Source organism: Equus przewalskii, chromosome 19, assembly GCF_037783145.1.
Source record: "Equus przewalskii isolate Varuska chromosome 19, EquPr2, whole genome shotgun sequence".
Taxonomy (NCBI): domain Eukaryota; kingdom Metazoa; phylum Chordata; class Mammalia; order Perissodactyla; family Equidae; genus Equus; species Equus przewalskii.
This window is the reverse complement of record NC_091849.1, coordinates 30259384-30267318: the sequence shown is the minus strand read 5'-3', so window position 1 is coordinate 30267318 and position 7935 is coordinate 30259384.

Genomic DNA, 7935 nt, shown 5'->3' with positions numbered 1-7935 from the left:
GCCTCAAGCTTCTGCTCCATTTGGTGTAGTGAATATAGAAGAGCTACAGAACCAGACACACCCTGTACCTGGAGCAGCACCCCCCTAAAGGTTTTTGGAACAATTATTTCCCTCTTTTACCTAAAGGGCAAGTCCTGGTTCCTTTGCAGGTGATGCTGGACCTCAGTTGCTCCCTTGAGGCTGTGAGCTTCACACTGCTGCCATCACTGCTGGACCAGAGATGCAGGGAGGACGGAGAGAGGGAGGAGGAAAATGCTGAGGACTCTGTGTTATTGATGCCTTCACAACTTGGATGAGGCGGCTTCTTTCAGCTGTAACCATTCTGCTCTTAAATTCCTCTGAGTCTGATCTTCCCCAAACCAAAACAAAGCCCTTTCTCCTTAAGACTAATCATTTTCTGCTGGCAGCTGGAATACCTGCTGTCTTGTAGTTATGTTCTTGCTCACAAATGTAAAACAGTCTAATACTGCCCACTTTTCAGTGCTAAGGCTGTAATGCTGTTCCTGCCTGTTTGTTACATTAGAATAGAGATTAGTCCATGATGTAGCCGGAGTCAGAACAATCCTGGCGAAGCCCTTCAATACATAACCCAAATGTGATTCAAAGGGACACAGCACACATGCCACAGTGCCACGTGGTGCATGTGTAAAAGATATCAAGGAATATTCATGAGCAGAGAAGGATCAGAATACACTGATCTCCACGTTCTCACTGTCCCATGAAGGGTACGCTTAGGCTGGCACAGTGGACTGTATTCCCACGGCCAGTGTTCCAGGAGTGAGGATGCCCCAAAATGCTCTGTGTAGTTACCTGTGTGGGGACAGCAAGACAGAGACATCTGTGCTCCTCTGATACAATAGCAGGTCCATGGTCAAGGATCTGAGCATGTTAGAAAGTGGCAGTCCCTGGAGCTCAGTGCCTGGCATCAGCCTGTTCTTCTGAAGAGCAGATTCAGACCTGCTGACCCAAATCCCTAGTCTGATAACAAGAGTGGAGGGAAGGAGCCTCCAGGGCATCTAGCTCTGGGTCTCAGCACATTTCCAGGCTCTGGCTACAACTGCTCACCAGGCTTTCCAGCCCCTGCAAAGACCCTCTCAAGCATGTCCAAGAGCACCAAGTGGTTACTTCCAAAGTTACTTCTTAATTCTCCATTTTCTTCTCCAGTATACTCCCACAACTTATTGATGTTCTTCCAGGCAACACACCTTTTCCACTTTGTTATGCTAAACAACGTAACAGTTTATTCAATCCATTCTCAATGAAAAAGTTTTAATTTTCTCCCCCTGATAATGGCTTCCCACTCTGCTGTGTTTAACCTTTCTTTCCTACTGGATAGTGGGTTCCTTAATAATTAGCTGGGTGTAGTCCATGATTTTACAGTTACTTCATGTTACCAGTACAGTCTTGCTGCAGTATAAAAAAATTAATCCTGTTAAAACTTTAATCTCAAATTTGATATGAAAATTCAAATCTTGGTGTCTTAGTTGGCTTCGTCTGCCATAAGAAAATACTATAGATGGGGTGGCTTAAAGAACAGAAATTTATTTCCTCACAGTTCTGGAAGCTGGAAAGTCCAAAGTCAAGGCAGATTCGTTCCTGGGGAAACCTCACTTCCTGGCTTGCAGACGGCCACCTTCTCACTGTGTCCTCACATGATGGACAGAGGGAGCAAGCTCTCTGGCATCTCTTCTTTTTTTTTTTTTTTTTTTTAATACATTTCTTTGGCTTGATTTTTTTTTTTTAAGATTTTATTTTATTTTATTTTTTTCCTTTTTTCTCCCCAAAGCCCCCTGGTACATAGCTGTATATTCTTCGTTGTGGGTCCTTCTAGTTGTGGCATGTGGGACGCTGCCTCAGCGTGGCTTGATGAGCAGTGCCATGTCCGCGCCCAGGATCCGAACCAACGAAACACTGGGCTGCCTGCAGCGGAGTGTGCGAACTTAACCACTCGGCCACGGGGCCAGCCCCTGGCATCTCTTCTTTTAAGGGCACTAATGCCATTATGAGGGTCTCACCCTCATGACCTCATTTAACCCTAATTACCACCCAAAGACCCCATTTCCAAAAACCGTCATATTGGAGGCTGAGGTTTCAACATACAAATTTGAAGGGACACAAACATTCAGCCCATTACACTTGCCTGCTCTGCCAAGTAAGTTAGTGCTCTGAATCTGGCTGTTGGTGAAGGGTATATATTAGTTAGGGTAAGTTAGTTGTTATTACAAATAAACCCCCAAATTTCTGTGATTTAACATAATAGAGATTATTTTTGCCTATAAGCTGCTCAGTGTGGTCCTAACTGAGCAGTGTGTTGGGCGGTTAGAGGCAGCACTATCTGCTCCACACAATCATTCAGGGATTCAGGCTGACAGAGTTTGTACCACGTTCATTATGTGGCTCCTAAGGTTGCTGTGGTCATCTTCATCCAGAAGAAGAATGAAGAGCATAGAAGAGCATGTTTGTGGATGTTATTGATTTATAAATCTTCACTATAGATATTATGAATAATAACAATTTTCCCTATGTTTTTTTTATACCAAAATTTAAGATACAGATAGTAAGGTTTTTAAGTCTTTTTACTTTATCATTTCTGGATTTTGGATATGTTTAGAAAGGCCTTTGCTATCAGAATGTTATAAAATATTTACTTTGAACTTTTTAGGTGGGGGGAAGGGGAGAAGAGGGCAGAGATGGAGAGGAGAAGGAATGTGAAAGTGAAGGAGGAGGCAAGGAGAGTAGGGGAGGGGAGAAGAAGAGAAGGATGGTTTAGTCTTCCAGCATGCAGACCTCTTGTTTTATAATTTAAAGAATGTCCAGAATTCATAGGCCAAGGCTTATGCGCTTTGTAGAGCCCTCGAGGGGTCTGGTTTTTCAAGATTGCCTACTTCATACCCAGCAGCTTCCATGAGCTGAAGGCAATTCTCTGGAGAGTGGGGCAGTTGTGATTCTTTAGTAATAACACTGATAGCAGCTGAGGTATGGGTGTACTAAATCTTATTGGGGTACCAAAACCACCAGCTACAGTCCATCTTTTGCACTAATCAGTTCCACTTTCTTCTTACGTTAGTTACTCTATGTGGGCACAGCTTCTCCAGAATTCTGGTAGTTCACAATTTGTAGGAAACTTAGCAAAGGACAAGTAAGACCATTAGTGGAATGAAGTAACTCCTTCCCTCGTTCCCTGGTTTACTGGCATAAGAAGCGCAAAGAGAACAGGTGGTAGCCATAGCTCTCAGTTTAATTGGACTCTTAGATTGTTACTGTGTTCCCTGTTGAAAGCATTCTCCTCTGGGAACCTGAACTTCTAGAACAGTAGATCCTGTTGAGAGGATGGGAGGCAGAAACACCCCAAGTGAATTACTGGGAGTGATGGTGAGTAGAGTCAGTCCTGTTCCATACCTGGTTGTAATACCTACTTATTCTGCACTTTGAGGTCACAGCATCATATAATCTTTGTTTATTTAAAACTTTTGTGTATAATTCATCCTGCAGGACAGTACCCATCCTTGCAGGGTGTCACCTTCAGCATGGTTCTGCCGCTACAATTTCAGGAGGTCTTTCCACTGCTCTGTCAGCTGGGAGCTTCTGTATGGTGTGGTATGGGGTAGGACCAGTGGATCTCACGATCAGATGCTCACTGCCACACTGCCTTTGTTGTGAAGTAGGTTCCTTAGTCTGGGACTTCTGTACAGTCCCGTATTAGAAGATCTTACCTATGTGAGTGCTTGGATAATGGTTCTGAATGAGACACCTTGGGAAGGAGGGACAAACCCATGCCCGGTATACATGTCAATCCAGATTAGGCTAAATCTTTGACTTTTCAGGGGCAGAAGAATAATAATGTTATTTGTTGGCCTCCATGGGGTTGATATAGATTGGAATTTATTTGTTGCTGGAAGGTCACATATCAGTTTTTGCAATAACTATATCAACTGTGGTGAGAGGGAGCCCATGCTGTTGGGCCCATGTATAGTTACCTTCTTTGCCACCATGCATACTCTTTCATGAGCCTGTTGTCCACGCTCTGGGATGTCTAAGGACAGAGGCTGTCATCCTGTGCACTTAGCTGTTTAGTGTTTCTGGTATGGTGGATAATTTCTGGTGAGCATTAACACTTGATACAAAAGATCCTAACACTTTGTGTCTACTATATGCCTCTTCCCAAGATATCCTTGTCCCTGATCTTCCAATCTTGCTTCTTCAAGGACCCTGATCAACCAGATAAGCCATTGCCCCTGCTTGTGAGTTTGTACATGTTCTTATCTCAGGCCACTTTTGTGTCTACACAAAGCGGATGAATTGGAGCACTACCTGACGTTCTGCCCATTGGGAGGAAGTTCGCTTGACACTGTGTGTGGTCATCCCTGAGTAGTGCAATCCACGACTGGCTCACACCAACATAGTGAGGTGACACATTTGTGAGCCAAGCTCACGTTTTTTCCCTCTTAGGTCCTCTGGTCATAGGAACTCCCCGTTAGATCATAGGTAAGGGCTGAGGAAAAGACAAAGGTATGATAGTGGTAGGTGACATGGAGGTCTGAACCATTTGTTATACAACTAATTAGTGGCAGATATTTTCTGCTTTGTGTGCATATAGTCTCTGTCATAAGTACTTAACTCTGCTGTTGTAGTGCAAGAGCAGCTATAGACAACACCTAAAAGAACAGATGTGTCTGTGTTCCACTACCACTTTATTACAAGAACAGGCAGGGGGCTGGATTTGACCCATGGTCTGTAGTGTGCCGACCCCCATGCTAGTCCAATCCTGGATGTACTACTTCCATCTTAGAGTGGATTGCTGCTGGGGCCTGACAGTACCCAGGTCATGAAAGGCACCTGTGTCCCATGATCAGATTCACCATCTCTCCCAGGGCCCAGCAACAATGTGGGAGCTGTTTGTTGAATGATGTATAGTTCTCTGCAGCAGATGGCCATGCTTGTTGCCTCAGAGGGCTGGGGGTCTGTGTTGAATACCCTCCTATTGGGAATTGCCAGATATACCAGATTCCACATGGCAACTTTTCCTACCACACGTACCTCTAGCACTATGACATCTGCTGGATCAGATGACCTAAGTAGTAAGGCTAGTTACTATAGCCTGGACATGCTTCCACTTAAAACCAGCAACTTTTATGTTACCTGATATACAAGTCAGAAAAACATTGCCATAGTATGGGACATGCTGCCTCTAAACTCTGAAGAGAGCTACCAAATGTGGGGCTTGTTTGTTAGTGGCAGGAGATAAAATGTGCAATACCCTGTCCTTTACTTCTGAGAGGATGTTCCATCATGCCCCTGACCACTTTACTTCTGAGAGGATGTTCCACCATGCCCCAGACCACTGGAATAATCAAACTTTAGCCCTGTGGAGAGGCCTCTGAATCTTTGAAGAGTTTTAACAACCTACCATTGGGATGCATTCATGTAACCAAAGCATCCAGAGTACTTTCCAATTCTTGCTCCTCAGAGTCTAATAACATGACACTATCAATATGTTGGACCAATGTGATGTTCTGTAGAATGTCCAGGTGGCCCAGTCCCTTTTTTTTTGAAAATATTCCTTACTGATATATAGAAATTATCTTCCATTTTTTAAAAAAATGTTTTTCCAGCGTTATTGAGATATAGTGAAACATAACATTGTGTACATTTAAGGTGTGTAACATGATCATTTGATATATGTATATATTGCAAAATGGTTACCACAGTGAGGTAAGTTAACTCATCCATCACTTCACAGTTACCTGTGCGTCGTGTGTGTGTGTGTGTGTGTGTGTGTGTGTGGTGAGAACATTTAAGATCTACTCTCTTAGCCACTTCCAAGTATATGATACAGTATTGTTAACTATAGTCACCATGCTGTACATTAGATCCCCAGAACTTATTCATCTATAACTGGAAGTTTGCACCCTTTGACCAATGTCACCCATTTCCCCCATGCTCAGCCCCTGGCAATCAGCAATCTACTCTCCCTTTCCCTGAGTTCAGCCTTTTTAGATTCCACATATAAGTGAGATCATACAATATTTTTCTTTCCATGTCTGACTTATTTCACTTTGCATAATGCCCTCAAGCACCATCCAGGTTGTCAAAAATGACAGGATTTCCTTCATTTTATGGTTGAATAATATTTCATTTTATAAATTATTATAAATACCAAATCTTCTTAGTTCATTCATTCATTCAAGGGCACTTAGGTTGTTTCCAGGTCTTTGCTATTATGAATAATACTATAATCGACATAGGCCTGTAGATATCTCTTCAAAGATAGTGATTTTATTTCCTTCACATAAATACCCATAAGTGGAATTGCTGGATCATATGGCAGTTTTATTTCTAATTTTTTGAGGAATCTCCATACTGCTTTCCATAGTGGCTGCACCAACTTACATTCCCGCCAACAGTGCCCAAGGGCTTCCTTGTCTCCACATTCTCACCAATCCTTGTTAGCTCTTTTCTTTTTGATAACAGCCATTCTAACAGGTGGGAGGTGATATCTCATTATGGTTTTGATTTCCATTTCCCTGATCTTTAGTGATGTTGAGCATCTTTTCATGTATCTGTTGGCCATTTGGATATCTTCTTTGGAAAAAGGTCTATTCAAGTCTTTGCCCATTTTTTAATCAGATTATTTGTTTTTTTTTCTATTGAGTTGTATGTGTACCTGATACATTTTGGATATTAACCCCTTATCAGATATATACTTTGCACATATTTTCTCCCTTTCTACACATTGCCTTTTCATTTTATTGATGGTTTCCTTTGCTGCGCAGAAGCTTTTTAGTTTGAGGTAGTCCCACTTGTTGATTTTTGCTTTTGTTGTTTGTGCTTTTGTTGTCATATCCAAAAAATCATTGCCAATACCAACATCAAAGAGTTTTTCTCTATGTTTTCTTCTAAGAGTTTTATGGGTTCAGGTCTTATATTTAAGTGTTTAATCTATTTTGAGTCAATTTTTGTGAGTGGTGTAAGATAGGGGTCCAATTTCCTTTCCTTCTGCATGTGAACATCCAGTTTTCCCATTACCATTTATTGAAGAGGCTATTCTTTCCCCATTGAGTATTCTTGGCTCCCTTGTCAAATATTAATTGACTATATGTGCATGATCCAATCTGTTTTTTTCTACACCAATAAACATTTCTCCAGTTCTCAGTGGACAGAGCCTGGGAGTCCTACACTTTAATTCAATTCCAAAACTTCTACCTGGAGATAGCATTGAATCCCACAGATTAAGGGCTCAGTCCTACAAGATTCCCCTCACTTCACAGGCCAGTTGCAAGTCCAGGTAGTTACCTGTGCTCTGAACAACTGGCTATAAATCAGAGGTTCCCCGGACCCCCTCCTCAAGTTCAATTAATTTGCTAGAGCCACTCATAGAACTCAGACAAATATTTACTTATGTTTACCAGTTTATTATAAAGGTATTATAAAAGACACATATGAACAGCCAGATAAACAGAACATATGGAGAGGTCCACAGGGGTTCTAGCATAGGAGCTTCTGTCATTGTGGAACTGGGGTGAGCCACCTTCCTGGCATGTGGATGCATTCACCAACCTGGAAGCTCATCCAATCTTGTCTAAGAGTTGTTTTAGAGCTTAACTTTAGCACCCCCCACCTTCCCAGTGGTTGGTGGGTGGGCCCGAAAGTTCCAACCCTCCAATCAGTTGGTCTTTTTGGTGACCATCCTGAGTTTATCTAGGAGCCCCACACTAAGTTATCTCTTTTGTATAAACTCAGATGTGCCAAAAAGGGCTCCTTATGAGTAACAAAAGACACTCCTATCACTCAGGAAATTCTATGGGATTTAGGAGCTTTGTGCCAGGAACCAGGGACAAGGATCTAATGTATTTCTTACCATACCACACATGGCTTATTTACAGGCTCTCCTTTCTGTTCCATTGGTCTATGTGTCAGTGTTTACGCCAGTACCAT